We start from the raw sequence: 21188 nt of genomic DNA on the forward strand, positions 1-21188 counted from the left end.
GGCAGAATCCACTTTGAAAGGAATGACACGCAGTAACGGTACGGAGGTGTGTCCCACCACGTTGTACTCCACTACATCGGAATACACGAACATCAAATTCAGTCCTTGGTTCAGTTCTACCGGGGCACGAAATAACTTGCTAAAAGACTCGTTGTCGTAAACGATGGGTAATTCGTTTTTCTTGAGCATGGCCTTTCTCATGTCCATGTCTCCGCCCAACATGTCAAACAATTCAGGACAAAATAAAATGGACATGATTTTACTTCGTTCAAATTTCATCAAGAAGCGACGAGCTGTTTTGTGGTACTTCATGGTGACACTTTTGTTGACATGCTCCAAAGCTTTCAGAAACACGACATTAAACCTGGAGGCTATGGTGCTGACCAAATGTTGACCACTAAAATAATAGCCTGGGGGAATGAACAAGTGATAGGTGGTGTACTTTTGTGTACGGGTTTTCTTGTCATATTTGACATTGCTATCCATCCACTGTTTCATTTGCTCGTCATGAACTTCCACATCAAAAAGATTTTGATTGGGAAGGACATTGAGGACTTGGGTCGGGTGAATGATTTCTACTAAAGCCACTTCCCAATGGGCTTCGTGATCTAACTGGATGTCCTGAGGTAATTTGGCCGTGTAACAGCACAACGTGTTCTTGGGAAACACCTCCATGGAACTGTCACTGGGTAAAGTTAAGCAAAATTGGCTTTGGTGACTCATAATTCCAGAGTTCTGTGGCTGTCCGAGGGGTTAGTGGACGTCAGAGGCGTGTCTCCGTCTAAAATGGGGTTCTGGTTGTGGTTGAAGTGGTGACTGGCACTGGCACTGGACACAAGGTTCCCGGGGTTCCCGTTCGAGGTGAATTTCAGGGAGGGATTAGGAAGCAGGTAACCGATGCAACTGCTCAATAAAATGGTCCACAATTGTTTGTCTCCTTGTTGCAAACTCAAATTGGCGATGGCTGCCCCGATGACACAATACACCACGAAGATTTGGCAGAAAAAGACGATTTGCGTTTTAGGCACACGTTCTCCACACCACACCCACAAGGGTTGTTTTTGTACATCTTGCACAGAAGAACTAGGTGAAGGAGGAGTGGTCGACGTAGCTGCGTCTGTGTGAAAAGGCATGATGGTCACGTCTTTTTATAGTCGATGACTTGCGAAGCGTCGATCCAAGAATCAAAACTGGGTGGATATCCTTTCCAACGTACTTTGACTTCTTTGACACGTCGTTTGCCCACTTTTCGGGTTCTGCGTTCGAGAATGCTTTCGATGTCGTACACGTCGTCTTCTCTTTTGGTGACACGTTGTAACTCGGGCAAATAAAACGTTCCTTTGAGCACTTCTCCGTTCATGTCTTCCAATTTATAGACGGTAGGATGACGGCCATGCACTCGTCCAGTGACGCGAAACAATTCGGTCGTCCAGTTAGGTAAGTAACCTTTGTCGAAAGTGCGTTTGGTTTTGCCAATGCGCACCCAATCTCCTACGGCCAACATTCCACTTTTCTTGGGGACAGCCCTCGTCGGGGACGTACCAAACAGGCGCTCAAACACCAACACTTCGTTGTCGGGAGTCACGTCTTGCGGGACACGTCCGATGCTTCGATGGTAAGATTGGTTGTACGCTTGCACCAGGTGAGGTAAGATGTCGATGTACTTCAGAGTGTGGTGATGCGTAAAATATTTCCACATGCGTTCTTTCAAAGTGCGTTAAAAACGTTCCACGATGCTGGCTTTGGTTTCGGGATTCTCGGTGGTAAAAAAATGAATGTCACGTTTCTTTAATTCTTTTTGGAAAGCTTGGTTCAGAAATTCGGTGCCTTTGTCCGTTTGCCATCGAAGAGGGTGACGACCGCTTTGTTTCAACACTCGTTGCAGGGCTCGCACTAACTCGCTGCTCGATTTGGAAGTCAAGGGCACGACCCAGGCAAATTTGGAAAAGACGTCGATGACACAAAACAAATATTTGTAGCCACGATTGTAGCTGGCCAAATGAGAGACATCGGCTAAATCGGCTTGCCATTGATGATCGATGCCTTCCACTCGGGTGCGACTTCTGGTAAACTTGCGTCGAATGGGTTTGTGTAAAGTGTAGGTAGCTTGTTCTTGTAACCATCGTTGCACTTGAGGTAAACGGAGACTTTTCAGTCGCGTTTTGGCAGCACGATACAATTTTTGAACTCCTGCGTAACCTGCAGGATGGGAGGGATCGTAGTAAATGCTGGCTAAGACTTTTTCCATTTTTTTTGTGTTGGTTGGTGTGTTAATAAGGCACCCACTCTTGGAGGATGCTACTCTTTTTCTCTTGGGGTATTTTCTTGGATTGCAATGCTTTGCGTGTGCGACCGGCAATAGGTGTTGAAGAGGAGGAGGATGTCTGAGCGGGGGATATCGGTTCTTGTTTCACTTCTGTCTTCACTTCTGTCTTCACTTTCTTTTTCTCTTGTGATGAAGAAGGGGTGGCCATCATCTTTTTAATCCATCCAATTCTGGAGGTAGGTGGTGTTGTTAACTTGCGTACTTTTTCTGGTGGAGTTTGAAACCCTTCTTCTTCTTCTTCTTTTCCTTTTTCTGTCTTGGTCACTGGTACTGGTACTGGTACTGGTGATGGTGCTGGACTTTTCATCAAGGTCTTAAAATCTTTCAGAGTGGGTAGAGCTGTTTCGTCTAAAGCTTTCTGGTGAAAGAGTTGCAGTTGTTGCAAGAGTTGACCGTACTTTTGCGATTTTTCTGTTTCGGACAAATCTTGGCGATCCATCAAGGACTGTAATTCGTGTTGTAACTGGGACATCTCGCTCAAATTGGGATTGGGAGGTAAATGCGGGGTGTGTTGTTCTTGCCACCGATGGTATTCCATCCATCGTTTGTAAGGCACTAAAGCTAGTTTTCGTCCTTCCATGGGATTGTCAGGGGTCGATTCTGAGATCTTGGAACTTCCGAGGCCTTTTTATCTTGCTCCCACGAGTCCTCCCAACATGGTTCCCAAGACTCCTTTCAGTATGGGCCTAACAAGAGAGGTAAAATACCTCCACGTTGCACTAACATCTTCTTCTTTTGACGAATGGGAATTTTCTTTTGAACCATTTGGCAAAGAACGTGACGATGTTTGCCTAAGCATTGTTTCTGGTGTTTGGACAAAGGGATCGTGCCTTTCAAAACGTTCAAACAACATTCGCACACGGTATCGATGACCTCTTTGGAGGCTGTTTGAATGAGTTTTTTTCGTAGGGGTGGAGAAGCTTTGGACAGGACAGATAACATGTCCCCATGTTTGGCTAAACGTGGTGGCAGTCCTTTCCTTTTCTTTCCTTGGGGTTTTCTGGAGGGTGACATCTTTGACTCTTCAGGAGCACCAAAAAGCACTGATACCCGACTTGGTCACAGGCCTTTTTTATACTGGAACGCGTTGCCACTGATTGTCTTTACGTCGTATTAGTTTGAGGACAGGCATGACACGTCGTGCAGGGGTACGTAACGGACTAAATCGAGCCAGTTCTTGCTTGGACAAATCCAGTAAACTTTGTAACATGCCCGATCTTTCTTGGACTTTGATTTTGGGAGAAGGTACTTTGTGATCAGCAGCCACTACCACTAAATTGGAAGGTCCTGCCACTGGGGAAGTTCTTTTGGGGGTCATCAACGGAGAAGTTCTTGGTGTGATCAACGTCTCCAAGTACTCTTCAGTTCTGGGTGTCATTAACGGAGAAGTGGACAAACGTGAGGATGCCGGAGACACAGTCACTGCCGTGGTGGCAGATCGTGGTTTGCGAGTGTAAGGTTGCGTCCTGGCCGAAGTGCCTCTCTTGCGACTAGTTTTCTTCTGTGGACTTTTCTTTTTCTGGGGACTTTTTTTCTGTTTCTTTTTTTGGGGGCTTCTTTTCTTTTTCCGGGGTGGTGGTGGTGTCTGGTCAGAGGAGGGTCCTGCCACTGGAGAAGTTCTTCTCTTTGGGGACCTGGTCTTTTTCTTCTTCTTGGGACTTCGTTGGACTTTTGTCTTGGGGATAACTTTGGGGGCATTAGGATCCAATCTTAAAAGTGAGCGAATGATGACCCTCCTAGAGTACCGCTCCCTCCAGGTTTCAAAATGATTTGTTTTTTGGTTTGAGTGTCGATGAGGGGATCTTCCAGTTGGACCAAAGCGACTTTGTTTCGATCGAAAAAGCGTTTGGTTTGATGAGGAATCTGAATGATTCCTTGGAGTAATTGACGTGCCGTCACCGTGAACCATCGTAAGACTTCTTTGAGACTAGCTTCTAAGACACGAGCTCGTGTTTGTGGATTTTTTTCTCGACTGATGCCATACAAGGCACGAATCAATTTGACGGGAAGATGCGACTGAAGGGACGTCATGTTCACACTGTGTGAGACAGACGAAAAAGGGTCTGAGGTTTTTATAGATTTTTTGATGGGGAGTGAAATGAAGTCGAGGACGGAGACGTGTACAGGACAGGCCCTCCGTCTTGGCACCAGTGGTGAAACAAGTGGGTACGAAATCGCAAATCCTCGGGGGTCGTAGGTTTCAAATCGACGAGTAAATAGGCGTGTGGCGTTTGAGTGGCATCGTCGTACGCCTGAGTCAGCCAAGGCGTTCCTAACTGTTTGGCTAAGACTTGCACTTGCGATTTATCTCGAGGGCTTTTAAACAAGACCACGTAATGCGCATTGAGACTGTTGGGGCGATGGGCTTTACTTTGTTGAAACAAATTTTGGGTGATGTAAACGACACTGGCATTACGGTGATGCCCTTTGCGCGTGAACCACAGTTTAATTTCTTCTTCGTCTTCTCCTAACATGTCGTCGAAAATGACCAAATGGGTTTGACGGGAGTCAGAGACGATGCCGTCGTCTTCTTTAGGAATGCCTTCCACAAACACGATGGAATCGCCTTGACTTTCTCGCAAGAGGCTGTACGCCGATTGCTACTCTTTGTAACACCACACGATCCGTTGAGGTGGCCGATCGATCAAATGATGTTTATGTTCGATCAAACGTTTGACGAATTCGGTTTTGCCTGAACCGCTAGGTCCAGCAATGAGCATGTTAAAGGGATGGCGAAGATACAAAGCCTCCCAACTGGCACGATCTAAGTGTTCGTCGATGACTTTGACAGTAGAGCAAGAGGGAGTAGAGACAGCAGAGGTAGCCATTGTGTGAGAAATGTCACTTGTGACACGAAAAACAAACAAGACAAGAGTTTATATACTTTTTCAGAACACGTTTATTGAATGTTTTTTTTCAAACATCAATACGAAAGCAAAAATACATAAAAGCCAAAGGCTTAAGTACAGGAATAAAAGGCACATGATAACCATGAACGTGGAATAAACACAAGTGTCTGTACAACATGTTTTGGGTAAAGTTCTAACCAGTTCTATAGTAGGGGGTAAGGTCACACAAGTGTCCTCCCGAAAGGGTCTTTCAGGCCTGTCCACGACAGTCCCGTCCTGGGTGACGGGTTCTTCTGGCACCGTCACTAACACGGGTTGAAAAGTAACTTTTTTCCTTGAATAACTCTCATGCATACTGGGCCACCTCTTGGGTCCAAGCCAAACAAATCTGGTTTCTTCTTCGTCAACGACATGGTAAGTTACTTCAATGAACAATGAACTATCGATCTTGCCTAGGGTTCCTTTTTATATACAGACCAATACCGACGTGACCGTACGGCAACGTAAAGTGATTGGGAAGTCACACTCGCTTCTGGTATACAATTTGATAGACTTTTTCCAAGGGTCGACTGACGATGTGGTGAGTGGGTAAACGTACAATCTTGTTCGGTTGATAGGTGGTCACTTTAAAGTTTCCATCCTCTCCCGATTGCAAGGCTTCTTTCAATACCCCAAAGTTGACCACTCGACTGGTACGATGATTCAGAGTCAGTCCTTTCACTTTGCACGTCGTGTGCACTTCTCCTTGTTTGTCCCGGTATTCGTAGCCGTAATTTTTGGGGCCGCCACTGACGAAACTTAGAATCTTATCGTCGGGTTGCTCGTCTGTCCAGGCTCCTAAACGGTCTCCTTCGATGTCAGGGTGATGTTGAATCGGGTGATGGATGTAAATGCAACTGTCCGTGTCAAAGTACAGGACGCGTTCCCCTAACAGTTCTAAAGCTTCGTACAATTTTAAGCGACCATGGGCTGTCACGTAAGCCGCAATGATGACATTTCCAAAAGGGTCGTCTCGTACAAAGTCCAGATCTTCTTCGTAATTGACCAAGATCAAATCCTCTCGAACGACGTCCACGTGTTTCATGTATTTGGTTTTGTCGTGAATCATCTGGAAGTAGCGGGAAGGTTCTGTCAAATATTCCGTCTTGGGTAAACACGGTCGTTGTGCCATTTTACCCCACAAGCAATTTAACATCACTTTGGCAAACGATCGCCTGCCTTCGTTTTTCTCGATGTGGTCTAAAGAGATGCCTTCTTGTTCGTAGTATTTCTCTTTGAATTGTATTTGGTCTTCGGAAGTGTGACACCAGGAAGGATAGCCGCTGACTTCTTGCTTCAGTTTCAAAAAGGCATCCACGTAGTCAGCGAAAATGCCTTTCTGAGTAGGGTCACACTTGTGGTACTGTTGAGTCTTGGGAAAGTGGCAAATTTCGTACACTTCTAACAGTTGGTATCCCATGTCCAGAGCTTTGAACAATCCTACGCTGACCCAGGTTCCCGTCAAGGCCCGTTCTTCCTGGTTGTGATGACAAGGCTGATCTTGGTTGCACGTTTCGGCACAAGTACGGCACAAGGGAAACATCAGTTTGCCTTGACAATGGTGAGGTAAGACGGGATGGTATAGGTTCGTGGGAGGCAAAACTTTGCACTTGATCAAGCCTTCGTATTGTCGAATGTTTTTCAGGTCGATGTGTTCCGTCAGCAATTGCGGGTGCCCTACAGGAAAGCGACACTATTTGCACACGTAGGGATACAGCGAACACACGTCCAAGTATTTGATTTCTTCTCCTTTCTCTTCGTCGGCTTGGTACAGCAAACAGGTGGCATTGGTCCTTCCTCCGTACAAACTATCCCTCGGGTTCAGTGGGTTCATGAACTGGTAACTTTCCACGAGGCGTTTAAACTCGGGATCGGTTTTCATACGGTGATCGTACTCGTGTTCCCACATTTCCACCACTTGGTATCCTTGCTGTTCTAACTTTAGGCGCCGCTGACAAGTGTCCTGGTACAAGTCTTCCATGGTCCGTTGTAAAAACTGATTTTTAGTATCACGCTCAGGGTAGCAGACGGGACATCCGTGAAATAAGCAACCGTTAAACTCGTACACGATCTTGGGGTTTTCTAAGTCCCAGCCATCGACCGAATACGTTCCGATGGTCTTTTCGCCTCCTCCGTTGCAGGCATGCTGAATCCACTTGTCTTCCTTGTCGCACAAGTAATGTAACCAACGTAGGGCTTTGACCGAGTATTGACGCTTAACATAGTTGGTCGTTTGAGGACTGATGACAGCCACGGGTTTTCAGGCATGAATCGTTGTCGGTACACTAAGGAACACGCTTTGGCAATGGTGCAAGCTTCTTTCAAAGGATCGACCCCTCCGTGTTCCATGAACAGTTCTCGAAATTTTCCACAGCAACGTCGTAAAATGTCCACGTCGGAACGACAATACTTTAACATTTCTTCCTGAAAGTCGAAAGGGTCAGAGGCGTGAGCCTGGTACCAAGCGTAGAAAGCTTCTCCTTGTTCGGTACGCATGTTGTCGGGGTCGTAATAGTGAGCCTCAGGCAAATGGGGTAGAACGGCGTGTTGATTGGCTTCCGTATTGAAAAAGTGAGGAAAGTACCCTTTAGCCATTTCTGTCATTCCAAACGTTTTAGGCATTCGACTCAAAGGCATGGCGAAGTAACTCATCGAATCTTTAAACTGTACTTGTCCCACTTGCATGAAAATGATTTTGGCTCCGTTCAAAATCACTTTAGGACGTTCGGTGCCATGTTCCGTATAGTACCTCAAAAGAAACTGTCCATCGTATCCGGAGAAATTGTGAGCCATCACCGTGGCATGACGATGACAATCTCCGTAACGTTCGATGTCCTCTTGGCTCCACGACTTGTCGACGGGGTCTAAGACCCATTGGGCAAAATCGGCTAACGTGTTTGGTCCCCGAAAGATTTTTTCACTCCCTCCGGGAATCTTGCTGCAGTGAGGGCAATGACTGAAGATAGGTTCTTGAATTCACTTCTCGCACGCTCGATGAGCCACGCAGAAATTAGGAATGTGAATGCCGGTCTCTTGCATGCATTCGAAATCGAAAAAGATGAAATTGCCTTTCTTCTTGTGACCGTCCTCTTTCTCTGGTGGGGGTTGGTATTTTTGCACGTAGCATTCGTGTTCCAAGTCCACGATGCGATGACAAATGTTACATTTTTTCTTTCCTCGACATACGTGTGCCTTGGCATTATTGGTAAGTATGCCTTGTCCACAGGTAGGGCACAATCTCAGGAGTTGACAAGCACATTTCTTCTGTGAACCTTGCGTCTTCAAATGTTGTTGGTAACAGGTAGGGCTGACAAACGTGCGCAAACAAGTTGAACAAGGCACTGGTTCTTCGCTCAGACAGGGTGGAGAGGCCAAACATCCTGGGCATTTCCATCCATAATGCTTGTGTTGCTCTCGATTGTTATAACCATAATCACATTTCTCACAATAATAACCGTATCGCAGGAATGCAGTGATACTGGTAATGGTATCGAAATGGTCATCGTGATGATAAAGGTGAATGTATTTTCCGTCCTTAAAATCTTGGCCTCGAAACAACAGAGACCCACGCATTTCTTGAGGGTGCACTTTCAAGGTGTAGCGTGGAGCTAGGGCATCTTGCAATTTCTGCATCTCAGGAATGCCACAGGGTGTGTCTTTGGACAGACCAGCTTGTTGCAACAGGAGTTCTGCTTCGTTTCGTTGTTTGGCTCTGTTCGATTTTCGAATGTTCTCCCAGGTTCTTTTCCATTCTGTCGTGTCGTTCTTGTTGGCATAGGTTCGTCCCACCACGATGGCTCGGGCTAAACACATCTGGTCATGAGGGTTGTTAATTCGGACGAGACTTGTTTTGGTGTTGCGAAGGTCGTCCACCAATAACATCTTTTTGCGTCCAGTCCCTTGAGGAAGAGAGACGTGAGCCATTTTCAGTGTGGCTTTACCATCGGTGATGTCAAACTGGTCATTAGATTGTTGTACGTGTTGAATCTTGTCTATGACTTTGGAAGGGGTTAGTTCTGCGGGTCTGCTAAACTCGATCCAAACAGGGGATTTCAAACCGTCGTGATCTATGGATAGTGTCAAGCGATCGTCTTCTTTCGGTTGACATTGTCGCTTGAGTGCGGTGAGCAAAGAATCCCACATCTCGGTGATAAACCCTTCTGCTTTCTCCAAGGGTACGTCGGCCTTGAAATCTTTAAACTTCACCGTGTAGGTGTAAGCCGTGGTTCTAAATTTTCTAGAGGAGCGCTTTTCCGTCTCTCGAATGGAATAGTATTTTTCAGGGTTGACTAAGGGTGACGAACTTGGTTTAGAGGTTTCAAATTCTGGTTCACTCATGTCCTCTTCAAAATCACTGGCATGAATTTGTGCCAAGATTTCAGCTCTGGTACGAGGCGATAGATCACGTTTCTGCCTCTTACTTTCTTCTTCTTTCTTCTCGAATGAATGGGATCGTTTTATCTTGAGTGCAGAACGTCAAATGACTCAAGTTTAAACACCATAGACTAATTCATAGTCATGGCAAACCAGCGTATATAAAAAGGGTGTGTGTCTTGTCCTTTCACTATTCATTTCACTCTCAAGCCGAGCACAACGATGGAGGAGACTACCCAGATGGAACGTTTCGTCAGAGCTTTGCGAGGGGTCATTAGAAAATTCTCTTCAGACCAGCCGACGGACTACTCTCCTTCCTTTCGAGATAAAAGTCAAGATACTTGCTATATCTGTCAGAAGAAAGGGCATTGGTCTTTAGAGTGTCCAGACCGTCAAAAAAGAAAAAAAAACAGGGGCTAAAAAAGACAAAAGTCAAGATACCTGTTATTATTGTAAAGAAAAAGGACATTGGTCTCCAGATTGCCCAAAAAAGAAACAAGAGGAGTCAGAAGAAAAGAAGGATTCTTCAGAAGAAGAGAGGGATTCTTGGAAGAAGAGAGGGATTCTTGGAAAGAAGAGAGGGATTCTTGAGAGGAAGAAAGAAGACAATTCTATTTAAAAGAAGCAAAGAAACAGGAGAAGAAAAGAAGAAGGGAAGAAAATGAGGAAAAAACGGTGAAGAAATTCAAAAAACAGAGAGACTAAACAAGGAGAAAGAAGAAGTCAATGAACTTTTAATTAAAGTGTTCTGTGGTGAATTGTGAATTGGATTGTAAAAAATGGATAAAAGAATACGTGAATGATATAAGGTAAGTGTCTTTGAGTTTTGATTTTAAAATAAGAAGCTAGACTCACGCACTCATACAAAAAAGACACGTACTATAAGGGTAAAATGGTTTGTTTTTTTTTTTGTTGATTTTTGAGTTATTGGCAAATTGAAAGGCTATCTCTTTTCGAGAAATGTGGGTGGCCCTGAAAAGGGCCTTTTTATTTTGGTGTAGGGGTGAGTTTAACCAATCAACTTTAACTGCCTTAAGCCTTTGCCACGGCCGAGGCCTACTTCTGATGATTGGGTTGAAATCACTAAGGGTGGTACGATAGGCTTAGTCACAGGGTTGGCGTGTTTAGCTCGGGAAGGTCGTATTCTCTTCGGTCATGATAAAGAAGTCTGATAATTTGTTTCAGACTTCTTAACTCCGCTAAAATGTCCAACAGTACCGTAGCCGTTTGATTTTCACCCTCTTGTTTCTTTGCTGCTACTTCTTCTTGTTGTTGTTTTTTTCTTACCTCTTCTTGTTGCTGTTGCTGTTGCTGTAGGAGAAAAGCTTGTTCCGCTTCCTTTTGTCGTTGCATAAATTTCTCCAATTCTTCTTTCTGTCTCTGTCTAAAATTCTCCACTTGCGGTAATGAAGAAGGTAACGAAGGTTCCGGAACAAATTCTTGCGAGGTAAGAAAATCCACAAAATCCCAATGTACCTCTTCTGAAAGTAAGTCCGGGTTCCCTTGGGCAGTCTCCCCTGCTGGTGCACCCCAATGGATCGTTTTCTGAGTTTCCGTCATGTTGAATCACTGTCGCATAGATTGACTGCACACAAGCGCTAACGAATCTATATAGACCACGTGACGTCACAGACTGCTCTCTTCGGATTGGATGCGAGCTGACTGAATTTTGTAACGCGTGTTCGGATTGGTGAATGAATTCAATCCGTTTCAATCCTTCCTGTACCTATAAATAAGCGCAGTTCACTGCATTGATTCACCTATTCTCGTCGCTTCAAGATGTGGACCACAGATGAGTCATCCACCCTTGTGTCTTCCATGATGTTTAGGACGGACATGCTCATGTATGTCAGGTCCAAGTGGACTGTTGTTGATAGGACAGATACTAGTCAATGGATGAGGAGAGTTTACATAGAAAGACAAGGATGTCTCAAGAGGGTACTTGTGTATGGACCGGCAATTAGAAGGAGTTTAAGAAGAAGAAGAAGAAGATGTGACAGATGCCATCTATGTTAATATTAATATTAACATAAACCCAAAGGCCCTTTTCAGGGCCAGCCATATTTCTCGAAAAGAGAATGACTTTCAATTGCCTAGCACATTTTTTAAACTTTAAAAAAAAAAAAACACCCATGTTCAATTCCCCTTGTCCCTAGAGTGACCCACGATTTTTCTCCATGTTAAATTCCCATTGTCCCTAGAGTGACCCACGATTTTTCTCTATGTTAAATTCCCATTGTCCCTAGAGTGTCCCAGGGGTCGTTTTAATGCTAAGTCCCATTGTCCCTAGGGTATCCCACTTAACTACTATTAGATAATCTATTCTGCAAGTCAAGAAAAAGTCATAAGTCAACAGGTTATCAAATAAATCACAGTTGATATGCAGTTAGTGTTGTCACACAGAAAAATACCTCTTTTGTATTAGCACTACTGAAAGAAGTATTTTCTCTTATTTTGCACATCGAGAGCACTGGTGTATGTTACATTTAGATAAAGAAATAGAGGATATTTGCTTGAAACGAGTGAATAATGGATATATTTCATCGAGTGGATGAAAATACTTGTTTTTCACCCACGAGATGAAATGTTTATGTTATTCACTCGTTTCAAGCAAATATTATTTTTATTTTATTCTCACATACGTTGGCTACCTAAAGTTTGTGACACGGTTAATTAGCAGATTTCTTACGGTAATGTCAGCTGTTTACCGTACATGTTCTGCTGTGCTAGGTGTACCTGCGCACAAAATTAGTTCCCCATCAGACTGATAAAAAATTAACTGATATTTCCAGAATAACAAACTACAAGTTTCAAGGATAACAGACAGGGATTATTGATAAAACAACAACTACATAAGGGACCGTCCATAAATGACGTCACGCACCTGGGGGGAGGGGGGGTCACACATTTGTGACGAGGGGAAGGAATTGGTTTTTAAAATGTGTGACGAGGGGGTGGGGGTCAAAAATCGGCAAAAATTGCGTGACGTCATTTATGGATGGTCCCTAAGTAAAAAGTAGTCCACTGATAGAAAATCAAAGGGAGATAAGTAGGTTATGTTGTTGTTGTAGGGTTTAACGCCATTTTTTAGCACAATATAGGCTATACATGGCGGCCAGTAGAACTCACGCAGACGGAGGTGAGATTGCAGTGATCCGTAACGGTGAGCGTTTTAGACCACTCGGCCACTTGGGGCTCCTAAAAGTAGGTTCTGATCCAAACATGTAGTTCCTGTAGTGAAAAAATATTGTTACTTTTTCACTACAGTGAAATATCAATATTATTTTAATTAGAAAATCAAGTAATTCACTTCTTAGCATAAAATAAAATTGTTTTATTTTTCTTTTCTGTCTGTTTAGTTCTAATTAAAAAATCTTGCAAATTATTGGGTCTTCTATAAGCGAGAATTGGTTTATTTTTTGTAAAGTGATTATACGCTGGTTTTATCCGATTAATTTAGGAGACTTTACTATTTATTAATTATACGACCTATATTAGATAATGAAGGATTATATTGTATTGTGAAAGGAACTACATCTCTCTCTCTATCTTACATTCTGCTGTGTTTAAAGCCTCATGCTGAGTAACATTACGGACTTTGTTCAGCGCAGAATCAATTATGTGTAGGATAATTTATATTTTGTAAATATGTTTGTAATTTATTCAACGAAATTTGTATTTGACAATCATCTGAAATAATGCGTCGATATCTTTTGGGCTGGCTATATGGTATACCGTTTTTACACGACATGGGACGACATGAAGAATATTCCACATACTGGTGAAATTTAATCTCCATGACATGAATATTTATAGAGATAGTGTTATTAATATTTTTTATTACATTTACATCTAAAAATGGAACATGCGTACTAGATGCAGTATAAGTAAATTTAATCGTCAGGTGGAAGTGATTTAGGCGATCAATACATTTTTTCAGTTCTTCAGTTGAATGGTTGCAGATCATAAATATGCCATCTAAAAATCTGAATCAAACTGATGGATTAAACTTTTCGTTTTGAAGAAAATCTTTTTCTAATTTACCCTTGAAAAGGTAAACGTATGGGGGAACCATATGACTACCCATTGCCGTACCCATTTTTGTATGTAATTCGTATTATTAAATTGAAATTAATTATTTTCCAAGATAAGTTTTATTATTTTACAAATATCTTCACTAGATAATATGCTATTATTAGGATTGTTATCAAGAAAATATTTACACTCTTCAATACCTGCTACATGCGGAATGTTGGTATATAGTGATGTTACATCTAATGATACCAGGACTGAGTTATCATATAGCTGTGGAATAGACTTCAACTTTTTCATGAAAGTAGTAGTAGTATATTTAATGTATGAAGGAAGTGATTTCATTAACGGTTATAAAAAACTATCAATACATTTGGATAGGTTTTCAGTATATGAATTACAACGTGATCTAATGGGTCGTCCTGGAAAATTTAAAGGTAAATTATGGTCAGGATTTGTACGAGTTTTGGTTAATATGTAGAATTGATGTGTACGTATCTTAAGAGGCAAGGTATGAAATTCCTAATATACGGAATTATCTTTTTTAGCGATCTCATTAATGCATGTTGAAATTTTTTATTTAATTTCTGATGACGGGTTATGTTTGTAGCATTTTTCATCATTTAATTGACATTCATCTTCTTTAACATAATCATCTTGATTCACAATAATAATAGTGTTTGACTTATCATCCTTTTTAATCACTATACTGTTGTCATTCATTAGATTATACAAAGACTTAATTTCGTCCTTAGAAATATTACTATGATATTGCTTTTTATGATTACCAGTTAATATCTCTTTTGTGATCGCGTCAATATAAAAATCTAAATATGAATCACGTCCACTAGGTGATGTAAAAGATGATTTAATTCTGTTAAAATAACCAATTGTTTTTAGAATAAATAGAATTCGATTTACTCTCTGAATTGTTGCATGATTTACCATTAAAAAAAATTCACATGAGGCTACATACTGGAGATAAACCATTCAAATGTGGAGTTTGTGATAAATTGTTTAGGTGTGGTAGTCATGTAAAGAAACACATGATGATATATGCTGAAAATAAACCATTCAAATGTGAAGTCTGTGGTTTTAAAAAAAAATTCTTTATTTTAGGCGTCTAGATTTCTTCAGCTAATTTAAAAATTGTGACATTTTGGTTTGGGACAAAATTTTAGCCCTTTGCCTACCATTATATAGTCATTATCAGTTAATCTTCTACGTGAAAGGTTTAACACTTTTTCTTTCCCTCTCTTAATTTGTTATTTTATTTTTATTTTTTATATATTTTGTTTCTTTCCATTACATCTTTGAATTACAATGCAAATGTAAACCAGGATGAAATATATTCTCAACTAGGTAATTGAACAATTCAAATTGCGATCAATAACTTATTTATTTCAAAGAAAAATATTAAATACGTTATCTGGGTGACAAGTTTTGGGGTGACTTTTCCAACTAATTGGGGCGACTTCTCCATATACGTTCCGGCGAGTTCTCCCAGGGCGAGTTCTCCGCATACCCCATTGCATAAGTCCATAGCGAGAGATAGTTTTCGTGTGAAACTTGATTGGTGACAGTTAATGTGTAGAGCATTCAATAATCACGATTGAATAAACTTTGTTGGAAGAAAATTAGTGTTACATTTTAAAAGAACAATTTATATTTAATTTAAAATAAGCAAATGCGCACTCGTGACCCATGTGGCTTACAGTTTTGCACTGTTCGTTTTCAGTTCATTGCATATATATGTATCCATTTCTAGACTGGTACTCATTCTTACATATTATGTGTACCACGAGTCGTAGAAAAACAGGGTCTCGCATTATGTTCATTAGGCCCAGACTACCTAGCTCTTGCACACTAAATACTCTAACTGGTACACGATGAATACCCAAGTTATCAATTCTGATTTTTCTTCTCTTTCTCTACAAATGGAACCCGGTAGCAACATGTTAAGGTGCGATAGTGATTTGAAGAGACACAGGGCGCTCCATACAGGAGATAAGACATTTAAATGTGAAATTTGTAGTCACAGGTTTTGGGACAATTGTCATTTAAAGAGGCACATGATGGTACATACCGGAGAAAAACCGTTCCGATGTGCAATTTGTAATCATATGTCTAGCGACGTTAGTGCTTTGAAGAGTCACATGATGACACATATTGCACATAAACCATTTAAATGTGAAGTTTGTAATAACATGTTTAGGAACATTAATAATTTGAAGATGCATATGAGGCTACATACTGGAGATAAACCATTCAAATGTGGAGTTTGTGATAAATTGTTTAGGTGTGGTAGTCATGTAAAGAAACACATGATGATACATGCTGAAAATAAACCATTCAAATGTGAAGTTTGTGGTAAAATGTTTGCTGAGAGTGGTAATCTGAAGATACACATGAGAATACATACTGGAGATAAACCATTCAGAGGTAAACCATTCAAATGTGAATTTTGTGATAAAATGTTTGCTGAGAGTGGTAATCTGAAGATACACATGAGAATACATACTGGAGATAAACCAGTCAGAGGTAAACCATTCAAATGTGAATTTTGTGATAAAATGCTCAGGGACAGATATGACTTGAAGAGACACATTTTGGTACATACTGGAGAAAAGCCATTCAAATGTGAAGTTTGTGATCACGTGTCTGGCAGCAGCAGTGCTCTGAAGAAACACATGATGGTACATACTGGAGAAAAGCCATTCAGATGTGAAGTTTGTGATCACATGTATTGCTGCAGTAGTGATCTGAAGACACACATGATGGTACATACTGGAGAAAAGCCATTCAAATGTGATATTTGTGATTACATGTCTGCTGACAGCCGTAATCTTAAGAGGCACTTGAGGACACACCCAGGAGATTAGCCGTTCAGATGTGAAATTTCTGATCCAATGTTTATGCTCAAAACAATTTAAAGATGATGCTACATACTGGAAATGAACCATTCATGTCTGAAATTAGTCATGAATTTATTGTTTTGGCAAAAGAGTTATTTGATAAGGCATAAATAGAGATATACTGGAGATAAAATCATTCAAATGTGAAGTTTTTTTATAAAGCTGTTATGGGATAGTATTTGATTACACATGATGATACATACTGGAGATCAAAAATTCAAAAATGAAGTCTGTAATGAAATGTTTAGGTGCTGTAGTTCTTTAAAGAAGCATATATACTGAATGTAAACCATTCAAATGTGAATTTTATGGTAGACTGTTTAATGAGAGGGCCAGTATGAAATACTGTACCTAAAATTTATAATATATAATCCGAGTCCTACATGTAAGACATGATGCTAATATTTATGTTTTGGGTGTAAGGGTCTTACTGCCTAACTAACAGCGCTGTGTATAGTGTTTTGAACTCCACTGAAGAGAATAAGAGGTGAAATTTTCATGATTATCACATACACCACTCCCTCGATAACTCGCGCACATCGGGGTCCAGAAACATCGACCGCACTATAAATGAGACGCGAGTTATCGAGAGACCTATAAAATAAGCCCAAAACCAATGAAGTGATTGACGACATAACGGAGAAATAAGGGGGGGGGGGGTAGGCAGATTATACTGTTGAATACTCACTTTATAATCGTTCTGAGATTAAATTTTAATAAATATCTCTTCATAACGGTGTACTTTATTATTTCCTCATAGGACAACATTAATTTCAGGATAAATTACAGTATATTGAGGTGATCATCGAAAACATTATTCCACGTGGTTTCCGTTCGCTTAACATGTGTACCACTTCACACATTGTGTACTACATCACTAATTTTATGTTGAATTGGATACATTCTAGTTTTATTGTTTGATCCAAATTAGACGTTTTTTTTTTATATGCAAAAGATCGTCTCTTTTCGAGCATCACGGTCTCGATCGAACGATAGATAAATATTTTTGAATGTGATAGAAGTAAAATGGAAAACAAAAAAAAAAAAGGGTTAATTAGTACAGACGTATTTAATTGGTCTACAAATTTAAAACAACGTAAATTAGAACAAGTTACTACTTGCCGTTTGTGCCACGCTTGAGAGATATCAATTCACTTTTTGAAAAAATCAGTTATTTTTTTGTGTGTGTGTTACTCCTTGGTTTCTCTGCCGCCGAGCAAAATCCCTCAGATTTCTCAACTGCATGAGCTTTACGTAGTCAACATTTTGGGTCTCCAGCCACCTTATGGCAATATCAAAATATTTGATTGCTTCCTGTGCAGAGGGGTGGGGGGTGCAACATCTGCGCCTGCATCACTTTCAACACTTGTGTTACTCCGGTTAGAATCGTCTTCTGCTGCAAATTTGTTCGCTATAGAAATAATTATCGTTTCATCTGACATGTATTCGGCTGTGGGGCAGTCATTGTCAGCACAAATCCACTCCTCCATATCATCAAGAGAAACGCCCATCTCAGGACCATGAGTCTGTACGAATTTCTCCCAAACAGCCCCGGCATTAATGACATCAGTTTCACTGAAACATTCGAAGTCACTATTATCGTCGTTGTCTCTGTTACTGTTTTGCTTTACGTCAAAGGCAGCTCCAAGACCCTTAATCCAGCACCCGAGGTATCTTGTAATCAATTTTTTTTTTAATGCAACAAACACTTCCCCAAGTTGTTGATCAAAACAAAGCCGGCATGTACATGTAATTAGGTTCTCACAGAAGTACTCACAGGTTTCGATGTGACGGTCGATTGACTCTTTTCATGTTTTAAATGAACAGAATATGTTGTGATTATAATGTTTACAATGAAACGGAATTAAAGGATTAGAACGTGACTTTCACACAGGAAGACGTTTAATTAGTGTTTATTTCATTCTCTGTTGCCACCTGTTAGCATTTACCAGAAGTTTTCATTGATCGCTATTTCACCAGACTGTTTATTTACATTATACTGATAATTATTTATCATAAAAACTTACATAATATATGATATCTTTAAACAGAGGTCTCGCTAGGATTTTAAAACTGGGTCTTTCTGCCTCTGAAGTCAATCACTAAATATCAGTACATTTTCTCACTCGGCCGCTAGTGAAAGCCTTTGAAGTAGCCGCCTAGCTGTTGCATCATGTTCTTTTTTTATTTTTAATGTACTCTTATAAAATGGCAACAGTACATCAAAGAGTCTTTCAGTCACTGAATTCTGTCATTGTAAATATCAGCACAGTTAACTGATCAACACATTTTCCCACAAAGCAGGTGGCTGAAACAGGACCGGCAAATCTTTGAATTTTCCCGCGCACCTATATCATGCGTACGGAGGGCTCCTGCTTCAGTGATTTTCTGCGTCCCAGATCAAAAACTGGCGTCCAAATACGCGTAATTAAGCGTTTTCGAGATCTCTGAAATTAATTCTTCTTTAGAACTTGCAAATTTCAAAATATGGATTATATTTTTACGGGCATTAATCACCATTTTCGATGATAAAACGAACAATGTACCAAGGTTTAATTTATCAATTCTTATCGTAATTTTTTCATGTTCAGCATATTTTAAAGATATTTTAAATACATTTTCTCTGGAAAAAAAATCGGGAGCCAAGACGGATACCGCGTTATAAGCGGGATCGCGAGTTATCCGAGCGCGAGTTATCGAGGGAGCGGTGTACTTGGCAATAAAATCAACATTCATCCACATGATTAAGAGTTATCGAGATACTTACTTTGCTGTCTTGATGATGATCAATTCAAAACCTGACACTAGCAAATGAACGCATTTTTATGTTGTTTGACATATATTTCACTTGGTTGTAATGCGATGGTGGCTGAGAAATGCCGAAGTAGGTTTCAACAAGGCCGTTTTATTTTAACAAAATCAAAGCATCTAATTGTTTTATCAAACATTTCCATTTTGTTCATCATAGCCATGATATAAATTACATTTCTTTGTTATACTAAAACAATAAATAGTGTATTTGTGCTTTAGCTGACAGAATGAACTACAGTAGACAGTATTGGAACCAGCGTGGAATCAAATGAAATGAATGACATCAAATGGACTCAAACATTCATTACTTGATCACATGACCAGTCGCATGGGGAAAAAACTTCAAGGTGCATGACCACATTGTAACTAGCGATTGTATAAACAAAGTATGTTTTTGCTACTCACCAACAATGATGTTAGGAAATAAATACATTGGGATAAAATCGCCTACGCTTTTGACATGACTTATGATTCAATAACTTAAGTGTGTCATTAATTCATTTTGTTGTTTTACAATTATATATAACAGTTTGTGGATGGCTGTACAAATAAAGTGGATCGATTTAATTTTAAATAGCACAGGGATTAATTTTAGAATGATTAACAACGTCAAGTATCAGTTTATTTGCAACAGTTGTGAAATATGATATAAAAAATAGCTGATTTGTATTAGTTTGCTATATAAACAGTCTATTGTATAAAGCTTGAGATATCAGTTTGTATTTGTGTGTTGTTTATATTAATATGGTGACAAAGTAAGCATAGATGAGTAGATACCAGGCATCATAAAGATCTGTTGTTTTACTGAAATACCAAAATTCGGGGAGGGGGGAGTATTAACAAATACCAGCCGTTAGAATAATGTGAACCAAATACAAGTCTAATTCAATAGTTTATTTCAAGCAGTTTTGAATATAAAGTTGGAAATACAGGTATAGGGTATGATGACAGCTTAAAATAAAACTGCTGAATTTAATTATATGGAAAACTCATTATTCCAGACATATTCACTGGGAATGAAGGTGTCTGGATTAACGAGGTTACACTCCTTTTTAAAGCGTTTCGTACACAAGCATGATAAAGTTATAACTAGCATTGGAGTAGAATTTTAACAATCAGAGAGACTGATACATGTACATTGACACACCTAAATTTGTGTAGGGAAGTTGTTATTATAGTGATTTTATTTTCATGTACGATTCCTCAAATTTTATTAGTTTTGAACAAATTTTTTCAGGATTGTCAAGATCAAGTTTTATATTATTTTATGCTTGGCTTCCCGATTTTGATTTCAAACTATGGATTGCGGATTTTTGGATTAGCGGAACAAATTAACATTCAGGAATTCTGTTCCTGTTGAATTATGTCCGGATAACAAGGTTTCCAGATAAATGGGGTCCAGAAAACTAACTTCCTTGGTATTTGCTTTGCTGAACACAAAGATCAACTGATCAAATCAAAAGCATATACATCTTAAGCAAACATGGTTTAAATAGAAATAAACCTGACCTTTAGGAAAGAAAAAAAGAAATTATAAATGATGTAATTCAGATTTATAGCTAATTCCCTGCCTCTTTCAGTTACATACACAAGGACTTATGGGTTATTGCAACTAATTTGAATATTTGTAGAGTTATGACTCATGAATACGAACACATGCACATTATTTCACAGTGAAAATAATAATAGTTACAAAATTAGTATGCCACTGTTAACAATGTATATTCTGTGAATACTGCATTTCAAGGAAGTATTGCTTTCTTTAGGGTTTCACACATGTGAAAGATATAATTTTTTAAAGTTTATGCTCTACTTGATTGAAGCAACGAGTTTGTTCGGGTT

The 21188-nt window shown here is 40.1% G+C and overlaps 1 long non-coding RNA gene across 1 annotated transcript; it reads left to right on the forward strand.

The window, feature by feature from the left end:
• The first annotated feature begins 15465 nt into the window (after window positions 1-15465).
• On the forward strand, window positions 15466-20064 carry LOC149787224 (uncharacterized). Its single transcript, XR_016425129.1, has 2 exons — window positions 15466-16062; window positions 16147-20064. It is a non-coding gene; the product is annotated as an uncharacterized LOC149787224 (long non-coding RNA).
• The last annotated feature ends 1124 nt before the right edge of the window (window positions 20065-21188 follow it).

Source organism: Sinohyriopsis cumingii, chromosome 12 (assembly GCF_028554795.1).
Source record: "Sinohyriopsis cumingii isolate HCF-2022 chromosome 12, ASM2855479v2, whole genome shotgun sequence".
Taxonomy (NCBI): domain Eukaryota; kingdom Metazoa; phylum Mollusca; class Bivalvia; order Unionida; family Unionidae; genus Sinohyriopsis; species Sinohyriopsis cumingii.